Below are 15,633 nucleotides of genomic sequence, written 5' to 3'. Positions count from 1 at the left end.
CCAAGGCAAACAGCCTCATTGGTACATATCTTGGGAGCCTATAAGGACAAAGCTCACAACCATAGATTCTGATGACAGTGTGATCCTGGTATAGGTACCAATCACCTAATTTGTAGCTCTTAGATAGCTGCAATATCTTCTGCATCTCATAAGCTATTCTGGGAGGAGGGGCTTTCATTAAGAGGCAGGAGACTGGATAAACAAACTGGTCAATGAACTCATAGTAAGAGTAAGGAGAATGCTGGACTTGATGGAATACTGATGACCAGAAGACAACAGATCTTCTTTCTCCCTTTGAATCCAATTTCTTGATGGGACACTGGAAGCTTTCAGACTGATAATACATAAATAAATGATAGATGTATGAGGAATATTTGAAGACTCCCTCCCTATCTAGCTTTGTGAGTTGATCATGAATCTTGTTTGCTATGAACTTGGCAAAATTATACTTGATAGCAGGAGGCTTTCCTTGGCTAAATGAAGACAACAGAACCAGCACTGTCCCATCCACATGTTCACTTGTTTTGAAGCCTAACACATAGGATATCATGTCTACAAGTAGCTTGCCCACCTCATTGAAATGGACATATAGGAATGGAGGTGGCTCCTTAGGTTGGCAATCTGCCCTCATAAATGTCTTAGCAATTCTTTCAATCTTGGGGCCAGGGAGCCAGGAGGCTTCATCCAGCAAGTGCTTCATGGAGAAGGGAAATAGTAGCTCAGTCTGTTTGAAATTTAACATCTTGTTGATGGAGTCAGGAGTGATATAAAAAAATATGCTCCCAGATGGAGACTTGACAGCTCTTTGATTTGGCTCATAGTTTTCAGCACACAAGTGAATAATCTCCGGAAAAATATTGACAGAGGGGAGGAAATAATGTGGCAAATTGGACTCTCATATGCCATACATGTTAGAGTTGTTTATAAAGTTGTTTCTTAGCTGGCAATAGGTATGCAAATGATTCCTGTCCCCAATTAGGTCTTGAATAAGATAATCTATGTCAGCCAAGGCCATTGACTCAAGCTCTTTGCTTGGTGGATTCATGGGAGTGATGTTTAGAGCTGACGGAGTGGCCATTATGCAACCTTTCAATGTTTGAGCTTGGAAGGAAAATCAAGGCAACAGCTGGCTAAACAAACCTGTTTGTGAAGACTAGCAGAGGAACCTGGGACTGAATTCAAATGTAACAATAGCTATGACTGTTTGGCAGTATGATGAAAAAGGAAATCTTTGCAGAGTTTTTTGGCCAACTTCCCTTCTCCTTAGTGAATTCTCTGGATTTGGGGACTGTGGGGAAAAATGTAGAGGGGAAAGGGATAATTGCAGCTTAAAGGACTGACATTTCTAATGGGATGAGGCGGAATTGGGCAATGCCAGGCTGTTACAAGATTTTGTCTAGAGGCCGAGCTTTTAAAAGGAGTTTTTGACGGTGAAATTGTAAACGGGCGCGGGTTTACAGGGTTTCTTTTGAGGTGAAGGCTTATCAGTGGATTATGGGGAAGTGTTAGGTGCAGTAGAGTTGCTAATTGAGGAATTTGCAGGTTTGCAGCATGTAAAAACGGAGAAAAACGGGAAAAACAGGGGCGAAGAGGGGAAATTCGGCAAATACCTGGTTAAAACGGCGCCGAGGGTGGACGAGCTGGTACAATGGAAAGCTATGGAGTCGAATTGCAGACTGCAACGGCTTGGTTGGTCGAATCCGAGCTTTGGGAGTGAAAACGGTGAAAACAGCGAACCAGAGCTTTACAAATTGACCAATGAAAATGACCCAAAACGGTCGTTTGCGCGCTTTTTATACAAAAAATGACATTTTGGCGCTTTTGGCGCTTTTGTTGGGATGACGTCAGCATGAAGTCACCGAAGGGTCTCGGGTACGGATGGGTGACATGGCAGATAACGAGGCAGTGACGTGGCAATGACACGGTGGCAGGGGGCACATAGCGATGAGGTGGCAGCAACGTGGCAGAGCATCGGCGGTGCGGAGGTGACGTCATGGGAAGACATGGCGCCGACGTCACATAAGGGAAGCGGTTTACGGTTTCGTATCGCACCGCTTTTGCGCAGAAGCGGTTTCGGCGGAGGGGGCCCCGACACAGCCGAGAGGGCGACACGTGGCGGGAGTACGGCAGGAAAACCGCCCATCTCCCGGACGTTAACCCTCGGCATATCGGGACAGGAAAAGACCTGCCCACCGTAGATCTTGGATGGGCCAGATCTAACGGTCGACGGGACGGATAAGGCGGCGGAAGTTTAGGGACGGGGCCCGCGCATATTTTATTATGTATTTTGATACGGTGAGGGGGGAAACTTTAATAATGAGGGTTTTAATGGGTTTTATACAGCAATGGGCATGATTTGCACCGATTTATCACAAAATATGAACGCGGAGTGATATATAGAAAATGGTTCATGAGGGGGGGGAATAAATGGCTATCAATTCAACCAGAGTTGAACTGATTCCAAGGGGCAAACACGGAAGGGCTAAATATAAGTCCCAAATGGACTTAATATTTCCCCAAACTTTTGGAATATATGACTATAGTGCCATGGGGTGGGGATATTATTATTTTTGGGATTTTGTATAGTTTTAGTAGCAATAGGGATGGGAAAGTAGTTAGGGAGCTATATAGTAGAGTTAGGAGTTAATATGAATTTAGGAGGTGAAAGTAGAGCAGAAGGCTAATTTTCAAAAATTAAAACTTAGACATAGGGGTAAACGAGAGTGGAAGACTGATTTTACACAAGAAATGTGGCTTCTTTTCTTTGAGGAAAGCCAACATTTAACTTGATGTTTCACAAAAATGAAGTAAAACTAGGACTTGTTGGGCAGATCCCAAGGTCTTTTAGGGGGATGTTAGTAAGAGACTTTTAGGGGGAGTGAAGGGGAATTAGATATGATTCCAAACTTTGCCATCATGACACAGCATTGGTACTTCTGCCACTAATGAGATGAGCTTTCTTTGTCAAGGCCAAAACTGAAGATGATCTTGCTTCTACAACCCCAGGCTACCTACCCAGCTTAATACACCTTGCATTTTGTGTTACTTCAGGAAGGGTGCACTTAGACTTGCAAACCCTGATTACCTTTTTTTCTTTTTGTTGTCCTCCTGTCTAAATCTACACTTATTTCTCCCAAGGGCCCAGATTACGCAGTTGGGCTCCTTTGTTTCTCTACCTATCTACAAATCTGCCAAGATTAAACTGTTTGGACAGATTTTCATTCTCTACATTCTACAACAATAAATTGAAAGCTAGGGAGGCCAAGATTAAGCTATTTGGCCTTCCATTAACTGAAAACTCTTCAAAAATGGATTAACACATCAAAATGGAAAACAGCGGTGGCATTTAGACTAGCACACTTTCATGGCCTCCTCTTTGGCCTCTTTCTGGAAATATGGAGCATTGCAGCATGCAAAGTATGACATATTTGGCACTTTTAACAGCCCATCATGAAATATGAACATCTATTGCAATAGGAGGCTAACAGTAATGAAGTGCCTTGACCGTGGTAGCGCGCCGATATAAGTATGATAACTTGGGCTAAAACAAGTGTGTGACCTTGCAGCGAGTCAAGTGAGATGCATGGGGGTTCTAACACGTAGAGGGGAAAAGGAAGTGTGCCCCTTAGAAGCCTATAATAGTATGCAGCCTGAAAGTAACACACGAGTGGAATGATATCACAAGCTGAAATGTGGAATAGTCCACAAACCAAAGTGACGATTTATTCCAACAACACGCATTCAACAATATTCATATAATTGCATACAAAGTAGTTCATAAGAAAAAGTGTAATTTAAACAACATACATTGCTAAAGCAACCAGAATAGTCCAACTACAATAACAACATATGCATGAAAGTGTGTTGACTCTATTATCATTATTATAAGTGAAAGTTCCATCAATACATACACCATTGACAGCCACTAGCCCCAATAGTGGAACATTACAGTCAATAACACTTTCTCCTCCAAACAAGTATACTCGTTCTATGATGTAGAGAATCCAAGGCTCATTACAACACTCCCAAGCCTTCTCTAAGCCTAAGCCTAGCCAAAATCATGGCTCCCAAAATCCTGTTCTGTGAGTTATGAGGTTCTATTTATAACAAAGGGTGGGGTGACCCTTGACATTCCCTTTTATGACTCTTTGACTACCCTCATGAATCTTCAACTTCTTTACAAATAACTCATTACATTACATAGTGATTGTTCACATTCCACTAATGAGACTTGGAATTTTAGTTACAACATATTTACCAATAATATACATTTTCCACATGTACCCATGTAAGACAAAATAGGCTAGAGACACCCTAACAAGACAAAACACTATGACTTAGAAGTTTGGGGAAATACCAACTTGGAAACTTCCACTTGATGCTTCTCGGTCACGTACTGATACCAAGATTGGTACTGTGCGATGATGTCTTTGAACTCCTTAATGGTTTCTTTTTTATAGTGGACTCTTGCCTCCATAGCTTCCAGGTATATGGTCTTGGAACATTTTTCCAACTCATCCTGAACCATGTGCAGCATGGTGTTAACCGTGACAAGACCACCAATGTACTTCTGCATGTTTTGTATGCTCATCTCCAAGTCATCATTGGTGGTCTCTCGCCTTAGCTGCTCCATGTACCTATTGACCTCTATCCAGACTTGGTTCTTGTGCTTAGCTTCGGTGAGGGAACCGATTGACGGGATCTTGTGCATTCTTACCATGACATCTAAACTCTTATACAACCGTGCATGTGAAGCATGTATGCTGTTGAACAATGGGGCAAGCTGCTCATAGTTTTGGATCAACATCTGTATCTTCGCTTTGTCTAGATCTCACTACAACTTCATCATATTCGACAAGTGAAGTGGGGTTCCATTGTAAGGAATTGTCCATTCTTGCACACGGGTGATAGCAGCATGTATGTACCTGAGAGTTTGTACAACCCTTTTTCTCTACTACTGAAATACATACAAATGGAAAATTGCCTTATGCAAGATTAAAAATCCGTCATAGAGCTTCTGCATGGTGGTTTCAAGAGTTGATACTTCAACAAGTATCACTTTGCTTATCTCTACCATTGCGAAACCTGAAAATTGTTTTGCCTTTTTCTGGGCTACTTGCAATTTCTTTGTCATATGTTCATTCTCTGCTAACAAGAACTTGACATTTGAGTTCGTGGCTCATGCATAAGTCAAGGTGGCATCACCCATGGAAACTGGATGTTTTCTGACATCTGACACTATCACCCTTTCATGTATGAATGCAGGTGACACGCGATCATCGAGGAAATTTTTTCTCCATGCATGTACAATCTTCTTCTGCAACTCATCAAATGGCAAATTCTATAGATCCATCACCGGATTATCATCAAGAAGAACAGCCTCTCCTTGCTCACTTGGGACTAGTTCTGACGCTAGAGGTGGTGGAGACTAAAAGGTGACCTCGGGTGCTCTCAGCATGAGGTCAGTGTCAAGTCTTGTGGATCCCGTCCTAACTCCATGTCTATCACTTCAATCAATTGCTCAATCTGTTGAGAAAGCTCCTAATCCTGCATCTTCTCACCCTCTTCTTCAAATGCTAGTTTTTTTTACTCCTCAATGTATGGGTGTTGTTTGCTCTGTCATCACACCTTTCCTTTCTTCTTCTTCCTATTTCTACTTCTCTTCTCTCCCTCTCCTTCTTAGCTCCTTCTTTGCCTTCAACCTCTTCTCTATTTCCTACAACTTCCTTTCTACTTCCTCCCGCCTTTGTTTTTCTCTCTTCCTTTGCTCTACACTCTTTAGTTGTTTCTCCCTCTTTGCCTCCACTGCCAAAGTTGTTTTCTCAGTGATTGGATCTTCTTTGAACTTGTAGCTTTACTCAGCCTCTGGTTCTCAGCAATTTTCCTCTTACCCTTGTCCTGTTTCAGTTTTCTTGCTTATTGTTGTCGTTATTATTGCTTCCTACGGTGATGTTGCTTGTAGAACAGCTTTCCATGTTATGGTTATATTGATCGGTTCATTGAGTTTGGAGTAGTTGTAACAGTACCTCCAAGGGTCCTCCTGTGCCCAATGAAATTTCCCGTGGATCCACAAATAGTACATCTTCACACAGTGGCTCTTGAAAATATCGTGGGGATCATACAGATTATAGTCTTTGGTGTCAAACTCAAATTTCACTATCTCCTTAACTTCGGCATCCACATCATTCAAGCTCTTAATCATGTATAGTTGAATCCACAAAGGAAGAGTGGGCTATGGTGCCTTCTTCCTCCTATGCAACCCTGTTGATAACCCTTTAGAGATGTGATATGAGACCTCTTACATGGTCTACTTGTCAGTGGCATACCTTGGTAGAACATGCAGAGGTTTCTCTCTGCCAAACATCTTGATGATGGTGCCACTAGGTGAGGCATACCAATCTGCAATGTTAAGTATTGCCTCCATTACTTCTTGGGACATGCAAGGTGGATCCTGTTCAAAGATCAACTTGTACACCGAGATTATGAAATGGTTAGTCAACTTCGCCATAACTCCTTGGTAGCTGCAATAGGAAAGAAACTTGTAATAAATGTTGACGGCAGTCTCTTTTGGTGTCCATGTCCAACCCATGCCAGGAAACTAATGTTGGGCACAAATTGCATCAAGTAAATATGCAGACATGTAGAATCTTGCTTGCTCATCCTTGGGCGAATCTCGGGCATTAGTCACATGGAATTTCAATTGAAGAGCCAATAAATCTGACTAGTGGAATGGCCTTCCATCATTCACCAACTTTTCCAACACAACCACCCAATTTTCTGAAATGGTCTTCGTGCTCTCTTGACCATATAATCGGCATGCAAAGATGATCAAGAACTAGTAGGACTTCTTGAGTGAATTTTTCTTGTAAACATTATTAGGTGTTGTTCTGAACTTCGACGGCTCTTTCACCTAGCGCTTCACAATATCTCTAGCGTTCACAAAGTTGTCGGTGGCATAGAAAAGTGCATCCATGTGGTTCATTGACTGAGGTAAATGATACATATGTTGATAGTTCTCCGCCATAAATTTGACAAGTTGTATCCCACTGACATTGCTCAATATCATAGGTTATGGATCTGCATGTGAGACAATTCAGTGGACGATATCTGCACATGGGAAGGTAAGGTACCTGCCTTCAACCTTCTGTAAGCTTGACTGATGGACATTGATATAAATGTGTTGATCCTCTAGATCTTCCTTGAAGTCCCCTGCAAATATATCCTTGATTTCCTACCATGTTAACTTCATGCCCTTCTTAATGAACAGTTGAGTGTCTGCATAAAATGGAAAATTCACTAACACCTGCTCAACTACTTCTTCACTTCTACTCTCGACAATATCCTTTGATGCAACTCTCTTGGAAGCCATGTTACTTGTAACTGCTAGATAGTTTCTCAACAACTATTCTACCTAGAGACAGAGAGGACACTCTTGGCATGAAAATGTTAGATTGAAACCAAAATCACTTCAAGAACAGACCAAGCAACAAACTGGGCAATTGATGGGAAGGATTGTGCAATCTTAGCTCAGAGAGGTGAATGAATGCCAGCTGGAAATGCGCATTGTGCAGTCCCAGCAGTCAGTGGGGAGGTCTTGCTAACTGGAATTGCGCAATGTGCAGTTCATTCTAGGCACAAGCCAAGAGAGACTGCGGATTGTGTAGTCTTAGTGGCCAAGGCTCAGGGTTGTCTCCTGGAACTACGCAGTGCGCAGTTGGAGCCAGGCCTGGGAAACCTCTGTGCAATTCCAGAAGCCAAGGTCAAGGCCTTGAGCTCCAGAAATGCACAGCGCATGCTTGGGAAAACGATATTTGGGCCAAGGAAGCCTAGATTTGCCTAATGGAAGCGAAAAATCGAACAAATCTAAAGGATTGAATGATGTTGGGTGCGGATCTAAGTGAATGATAATGAATGCAAGTCAAACGAGTGCAGGAATCAATCAAACTAAAGGAAAACAAAGCATGTAGAGAGAGTTGCTGCAACAGCAACTGTAAGTGCAGAAACTTGTTGACGCATGTGACACCTGGGAAAGGCAATGCAAAACTTAGAAAATAATTCTACAAGCTAAAACAAGTTGAAACGCTAGCGTTCATTCAACAAAATGAGTGAAACAACACTCTCACAAGTTAAACAAACAAAAGCGACAAAAAATCCAGCATAAGACTAGAAAAGAAAAACTTACCTAGAAAAGCAACAACGATTGCAATGAAGGTTCCTTGATCTCCTCGAGAACGCTAGAGCTGCAAGATCGAATGTGAAAATGAGCTCTATTTGTGTCGATTAAATAGATTTGGTCGATTTAAGGTTTATGACATGAAGGCCAAAAATCAAGGGAAAAGAAACACTTGGTGGCAGTTTCCAAAATAACTCAAGTGTCTTCTCTGGGCTGCTAAAAATAGATTCCTATTTGCTATGGATGTTTTTTCACTTTTTTATTATTGTTCTTGAAAAAATTTAACACGCATTTCCCGAAGAGATTGCGCAATTCTGGGAAGGACTGAGCAACTCACTAACTCATGCACTAAGTAGATTCTGAGCATGAAGCTTTTGTACAATTCATGGGTTGAGTGGCTCATGGTTGCCTCTCATGCTTTGCGTAGTTTCCCAGCTAAAGATAGGTTTTCAGCTGGCTCTGCACAATTTTGGAACTGAAGGATCACTGTTAGCTTGGACTGTGCAAATCCCAAGAGCAAGGCTGGTTACCCTCAAGGATTGCGCAGTTCACTAAGGCAAGCCTAAAACCGGGTTGAAACCAAGTCAAGAGATCAGCTTCTAGGTTAGACAGTAAAGCAAGTAAGAAAACGCAAGCCATAATGCAAAAGTTAAAGCTCCATCAAAGCACAAGTACCTGGCTCAGTGCGAGATGAGCTGTTGTGATTTAGGAGGGAGGCTCCAAAATGAAGCATAAGCAAAATTTTGGAGGGTGGTTGTAGCCGCTACAACAACACCTCACACAAGAAATAAATTTCAATACTAAATAAACTTTAAATACTTACAATCAGCCACCCATATTACACGGACATACATAAATTAAAAAAACATCTCTATTACTACAACACATAGAAAACCACCGCTTCCGCAATCTCATATAACCAATAGGGAATGAGTCAACACAATCCACGGATACACAACACAAAATATCATTGAAACGCATTGTTCGATCTACAAAATAGTAGATCAACACAGATTAACATCCAATTAATTATTTACATCATTGTCTCCTCATTGAACAGTTGAAATTCCATGTTCCCAGGCCCCCCCATCGACACCAAGGGGGTGTTTCCATTGTGCAATTTTCGCTCCCAGCATGCAACTATCCCAGCAGGGCCTGTAATTTTCGAGTTTTTGTTTTCTACAATCTTTCTTACACTCTGACTAGTGTGCACCACAACACCATCCCATTGTCGAGGTCGGCTCTCTCCTCCCCACCCCTCCCAAACTCCGACCTTCGTCGGCATAATCGGGGTCAGCTCTCTCCTCTTCCCGCTATTCCTCCCCACATGTCCTGACCTCCAACCTTTGTCAACATATTCAGGGTCATCTCTCTCCTCCCCCACTATTCCTCTCCACCTGTCCTAACCTCCTACCTCTGTTAGCATAGTCGAGGTCGAATCTCTCCTCCCCCTACCATTCCTCCCCACCTATCCCAACCTCTGAGCTCATCTTTCGTAGCATGACTTCACAACCACTCCATTTCTAACAAACCACCAAACTTGCCACCCTAGCAACTAGCCAGGCATCGCCACGTGTGTTGTCCTTTTCTGACCAATGACCGCCCTCACCCATCACACCAACAAACTAGCATTCGCCACGCATACCATCCTTTTCTGACAAACAATCACCCAATGCCATCACACCAACCAGCCAACATTCACCACCTGCATTGTCCTTACTGACCAATGACCACCCTCATCCATCACACCAACCAACCAACGTTCTCCACGCATAGGGTTGACCTCTCAAGGGAGCTGCAAGTTGCACCCAATCTATGTTATAAAGCCACACCAATACTCTCTCGAGCCCATCGAACTAGCTCTCTGCTTTCACCATGAATCAACAAAGGGATCCCTTCACTCCCATGTCTAATGAATTAGATGAAACCCTTCATGTTCGTCATAAAAACAGGTCTTAGCAATTCTACTTCCTTCCAACAACTTTCGTTATTTGAGACATTCTTCGATGCTACCCCTCCTGAGCTTTGGCCCTACATTCATCAACTTCTTCTAACTTCGTCTACTTTCCACAAACTCAAAAGGGGTATTCCACGCATGGCGGCTTCGACACTCCAGCGCTCATTATTTCTCACAAGTTTGGCTTCCACTCCTGAAGGGGTTACACTTCTCCTCACACAAGTTGTTTTTGCATGCACCCTTTTGGGGCCTAAAAGCAGCTCCATGTTTTTGTGCAGAACCTTCCACTCCCCAACTCCCAAAGCAAAGATGTTAGTGGTAGATACCCAACCTACTAAAAACGCAAGATTGGAAAATCCTTCCTTTAAGCGCCTCGAGGCAACATCACAGGCAAAAGAATAAATAACTTCATCAACATGTGCATTGTCCCCTCTCTACCTCAGAAGTGGAGACATCAAGGATTGAGAAGAACATCCAAAGCCCACCCATATAGGCGATCTACATGTATTACCTTTCGCATTAATAAATGGGTATCTAATACCTCTGTTTTTTTTTTACTTTTATCCACCTTTTTGCGGCCTTCACCATGGCTCATAACTTGGCTTGCTACTTCTTTGAATTCAATTATCTGTTGCTTTTCACTAAAGTTGTGTTTTTAAAAATAAATGGCTTTGAGCCAAGAGTTACCGCTTTTATTTTTTTATTATCATATGATTCCCTATACCATTTGTGCATTACATGTTTTTCCATAAACACCGCAAAATCATTGGCATGCCACTCTGCTTCTAACCCAGAAGCTCGTGCTCACTTGCTCTCTGCTCAATTTAATGTATCTAGAAAATAAGTCAGGCATTGTACAAAAACCATTTCTACATTGCAGTGGGTGTAAAAATAATGTACCAGTGTACGCTCCCGGAATTGTGAGTTGTCTAATTTTTTAGTTGTGTTCTCATGATTTGTATTTGTTGATTGTTCAGCTAGTTCCACATTCTCCCACTGGGTAACAAACTTCACACACATACTATTTCAACAAAAAAAAATTGGTAAATTTATCACCAACACAATCCCACAGACATTTTTGCAACCATAAACTTTACTTTTAAATTCTCTATAATCAACAAACTCCACAAATAAAATACCGAGAAAAAAAAATTATATATAACATTTCAAACCAATACAACTAATGTCCAACAAAAATTACAGAAATTTCACATAGTTATGTTTTCATCAAGGACTCCAAATTCGTATGTCATTCACCTCCAAATCATCTCCATAATTAAACAAACATGACATTTGCAACAATTCCCATAAAAAAAACTCCTTGAAGCCTCAAACGCTAAATCAGGTTATCCAAAGGCAATAGTGGAATATCCCCAGTTAAATATGTATTTGGAGAAAGCGAGAAAATATTCTCATTTTCAATAACATCATTCAAACCTTCAACTGACTCCACACGGAACCCGAATCTTTCTGACAAGGATAGAGCATATGCAATTGTTGGTATTCATAATCGAGTCACCATATTATATATCTTTAGTTGCACTTCCATAAAGCCCAACATAAGTTTTTTCCTTGAACTACATGAAAAGGTACATAGTCTAGGCATTAGGTACATAGTCTAGGCATTTTCTATTTATATCCATTGACATAATATCAAGCAATATCCAACTAAACCCCACTCATATTCAATATATTCTAAGCTTCACTCAATTTAAACTTGGCCAAACTTTGAAATTTTCTATCTCTTCAAGCGACCAAACAAACGTTGAATTTTTGTTCACAAGACAAACCAATTGGTTCCCATGCAATCCTAATGCCATACACCATATGTCAGAGATAGGAACAAACGAAAAACTCAATTAGTTTCTTATAACATCCAACCAATCAATAGTGTAGCCATAGAAAGGGTAATCTTCATAATTGTTTTCTAAATATAACCAGAAAAAATTCACTTTGTGAAAGACAACCTCGTTTGGGGTCGTTACACCACCAAAAGTGGGTTCCTTCCTTCTCCAAACCATGTCCACACATGCAAATAAAAAAATGTGATTCCATGTTTTTGCACACGTGTTTTAGCACAACCCAGTCATATTTCCCCGAACTAAATTTCTCTATCAAAGAGAAGAAGCATCGTTTTCCAAGAGTCACACTCCCAAGATTTATATAGGTCTTTCTAAAAAGGTTTACTATGAAATAATTCTTTTAATATAAAGATCCTCCATGCCCAGTGAATAGAACCATCGATCCAATTGTACATTGAATTATGTGTCCATAGTCTAGAAAAGGGAAAACCAATCAACAGATTTGTCCTTCATCATTAAGGTAAGATCCAACAAAGCATGTATCTTCCATACAAAATGGAAAAAAAATACAAATTCTTTGTTGCTGCATCCATTGCAAGAAGCAAGAAAAATCAGGTTTTCCAATAGAAGATTCCATTCTTTACAAACCAACCGAAATCTTATGAACGTCGATAGAGAAAGCAAACAAAATACAAGCACATGAATCTCAAATGAAAAAACCCCAAATACTTGGATCCATCTGAAAATCAACAACTTTCCTAAAACCAAACCAAATATTGCAAGTCACATTGCTAAAGATACAATCCTAAAAAAAAAATCATCCTATCAAACATTCAAATAATCAGATTTAAAATACTATAAAACATCATTCACAAACATTTCAAAACAATTTCCAAAAATAAATAACATTCTTAAAAAACTAAATCTTTCCTCTTTTTAAAACATCGTTTCAACCAACAACCCTTCGAAAACAACATAAACCAAAAAAACAAATAAAATATACCAAACGATTTTGTCATTACACCGGAAACGTTGGATGTCCAGGTCAGGCTCCCCTCCAACTTACATCTATGCAACACCATTCTAGACCTCTGATTGTCCAACAGTCATGAACTCCACCACCAATATCATTTTTTTTCCAATTTTCGTGCTAGCAACTAGTTTTTGTTACTTCCATCTTCTTAAACATCCAAACTACTATATTAAAAAAGCTAAAAATAGACAACGCAAACATTGGTTAAAAAAACACAATTTTCTTCGAAATAATATCATATAAAAAAAATTATCAATTCTTTATTTTATTTTTCAATTTTCGTGCCTACTTCCACCTTCTCTAACATATTAAAAAAGCTAAAAAAGAAAAAATAGACAATGCAAACATTGGTTAAAAAAGACAATTTTTTTCAAAATAACATCATATAAAAAATCCATTCTTAAAAAAAAATATTTTATTTTTAAGAATAACACTTTTTTAATACATTTACAAATATTTTTCCAATATTAAAAACAAAATCCCTTCTTTTTTTACATCTCAAGTAACAATTTTTCAAAACAACATTAGCAAATAGATAATAAAATAAAATAAAAAGAAACATTTTTTAAATAACATTTCCGCTGCAGGCTGAAAACACGAGTACGGAAAAAACCATGTACGACAGTCTCAGCCTCCCCACCAACTAAATTCTACCATTAAGCATCCTGACTTTCATTCACCTGATTGTCTTCCAGTCCCACCAATAGAAAAATGTTTCACTTTTTTCAAAATCAATTTCATTTTTCTTTTAGAACATTTTTTTCAAATAACCATTCTTCGTAAACATTGATGTAAAAAAATTAGAAATAGAATTTCCCCCCTCCCACGCCAAAAAATACTAGTATAGCAAAAAATGATGCATATCGCAGTTGGCCTCACCACCAACTAACTTCTACGCTTAACCATCTCAACCTTCATCCACCCAACTATCTCCACGTTTATCCACCAATAGAAAAATGTGTTAACCGATTTTTGTGTCACCAATCACCTTCTCTTCTTTCCATCGATTAAAATGTTCAAACTTTCATATTAAATATCCTTCGCGAAACATTTCTAAAAACAAAACAAAAAACTAAATGCAACCACATTTATATATATATATATATATATATATTTTAAATTTAAAAACAACCAATACACCACAACACCTTCTACGTGGGGATGCAACCACATTTATTATATATATATATATATATATTTTAAATTTAAAAACAACCAATACACCACAACACCTTCTACGTGGGGTCAAGTTCACGGCTTTATCCAACTCCTCTACATTTCCATCCCACCTTCCAACTATCGCATTGATTCCAACTCTGACTACATTTCAAACTTCCCGACCTCTGCCCACCCTACTGTCTCCACTTCGGACCACCAATAGAAAATTGTTTTAACATATTTCTGTGCCACCAATCATCTTCTCCTCACCAAAATGAATACGTTCAAAATTTCATGTTAAACATGCAAAAAATATCATGTGCGAAACATTTCTAAAAACAAAAACAAAAACTAGATGCAACCACATTTATTTAAAAATGACCAATACACCGCAACACCTTCTATATCGAGATCGAGCTCACAGCTTTATCCAACCCCTCTACATTTCCATCCTGCCTTCCTCTACATTTCGCACTCGCTCTAGCCTCGACTATGTTTCAAATATTTTCTCTATTTTTTGCCCAACGCTTATCATTTTCCTCTACTTTCTTCTAATCACATTTTTTCAATTAAACCTTCATTTATGTCCCTTCCTCCCACCTCACCTCCATGTGCATATAATATTGCTCATCGGTAGGCTCTAAATCAAAATTCTCATGTTTGTTACTTTAAACGTAAATCATTTTCTCTTTTCACACAACATTACATATCAAAAAAAGGTGAATCTTCTAAACAAGTCAAAACAAATTATACTATCTAAACAAAAAAAATAATGTCATCTCTTACTATGTACTTGTTAGACGGCACCAATTTTCAATCAAAAGACTCACTACAAATTTGACAAGCTCGCCTACATCTTTCTTACATCCAGTCACTGCAAAAAAAACACTCAAATCATTGCCAATACAATTCACACTTATACCAATTTCAACAACGCTTTTATGCTATCAGTGTAATGAGCCGAGACAACCAAAAAGAAAAATATTTTGTTTTTAAACCACAACCATAAGTTGTGCGCAATTATGCAACCACTCATCTCTTGCTACATCCACAAGAAATCCCCTCCTCTTTCCATGTTCACACGTTTTCCTTCCACTTCAATTAGAAATCCAATCAATCGCGGCCGAAGAATATTATTCCAATGCAGCGATACACAAGAAAACTTACCTAAGAAACAACATAAATTTTTCTTCTCTTCCATTTTTTAAATATTGATCTTCTCTTCCTTACTGAAACATTCGATTTCGTAATGTGTGGTTGCCTTTTGACACACCATGGTCGATCCACTATCGCCACGGTGGAATTCCATCGGCCCAAACTCATTTTTCTGATTTTTCAATGGTCAGGATTGACTATTGGTGGTTGCCTCTTAACCCACCATTGTCGCCACCATGCCCACCCTTCGCTCTTAGACAACCCTCTCGATCCACTGCCACCACATCTCGATGCCTCTTCGACCTCCCTCTCTTCCCAGTGGTCCATTGAGCTCTTAGACAAAGAATATCCCACC

Source organism: Pinus tabuliformis, chromosome 6 (assembly GCF_031772625.1).
Source record: "Pinus tabuliformis cultivar Carrire ecotype Pingquan chromosome 6, CPIR1, whole genome shotgun sequence".
Lineage (NCBI taxonomy): Eukaryota > Viridiplantae > Streptophyta > Pinopsida > Pinales > Pinaceae > Pinus > Pinus tabuliformis.
The sequence above is the reverse complement of the archived record's forward strand: the minus strand, read 5'-3'. Positions refer to the sequence as shown.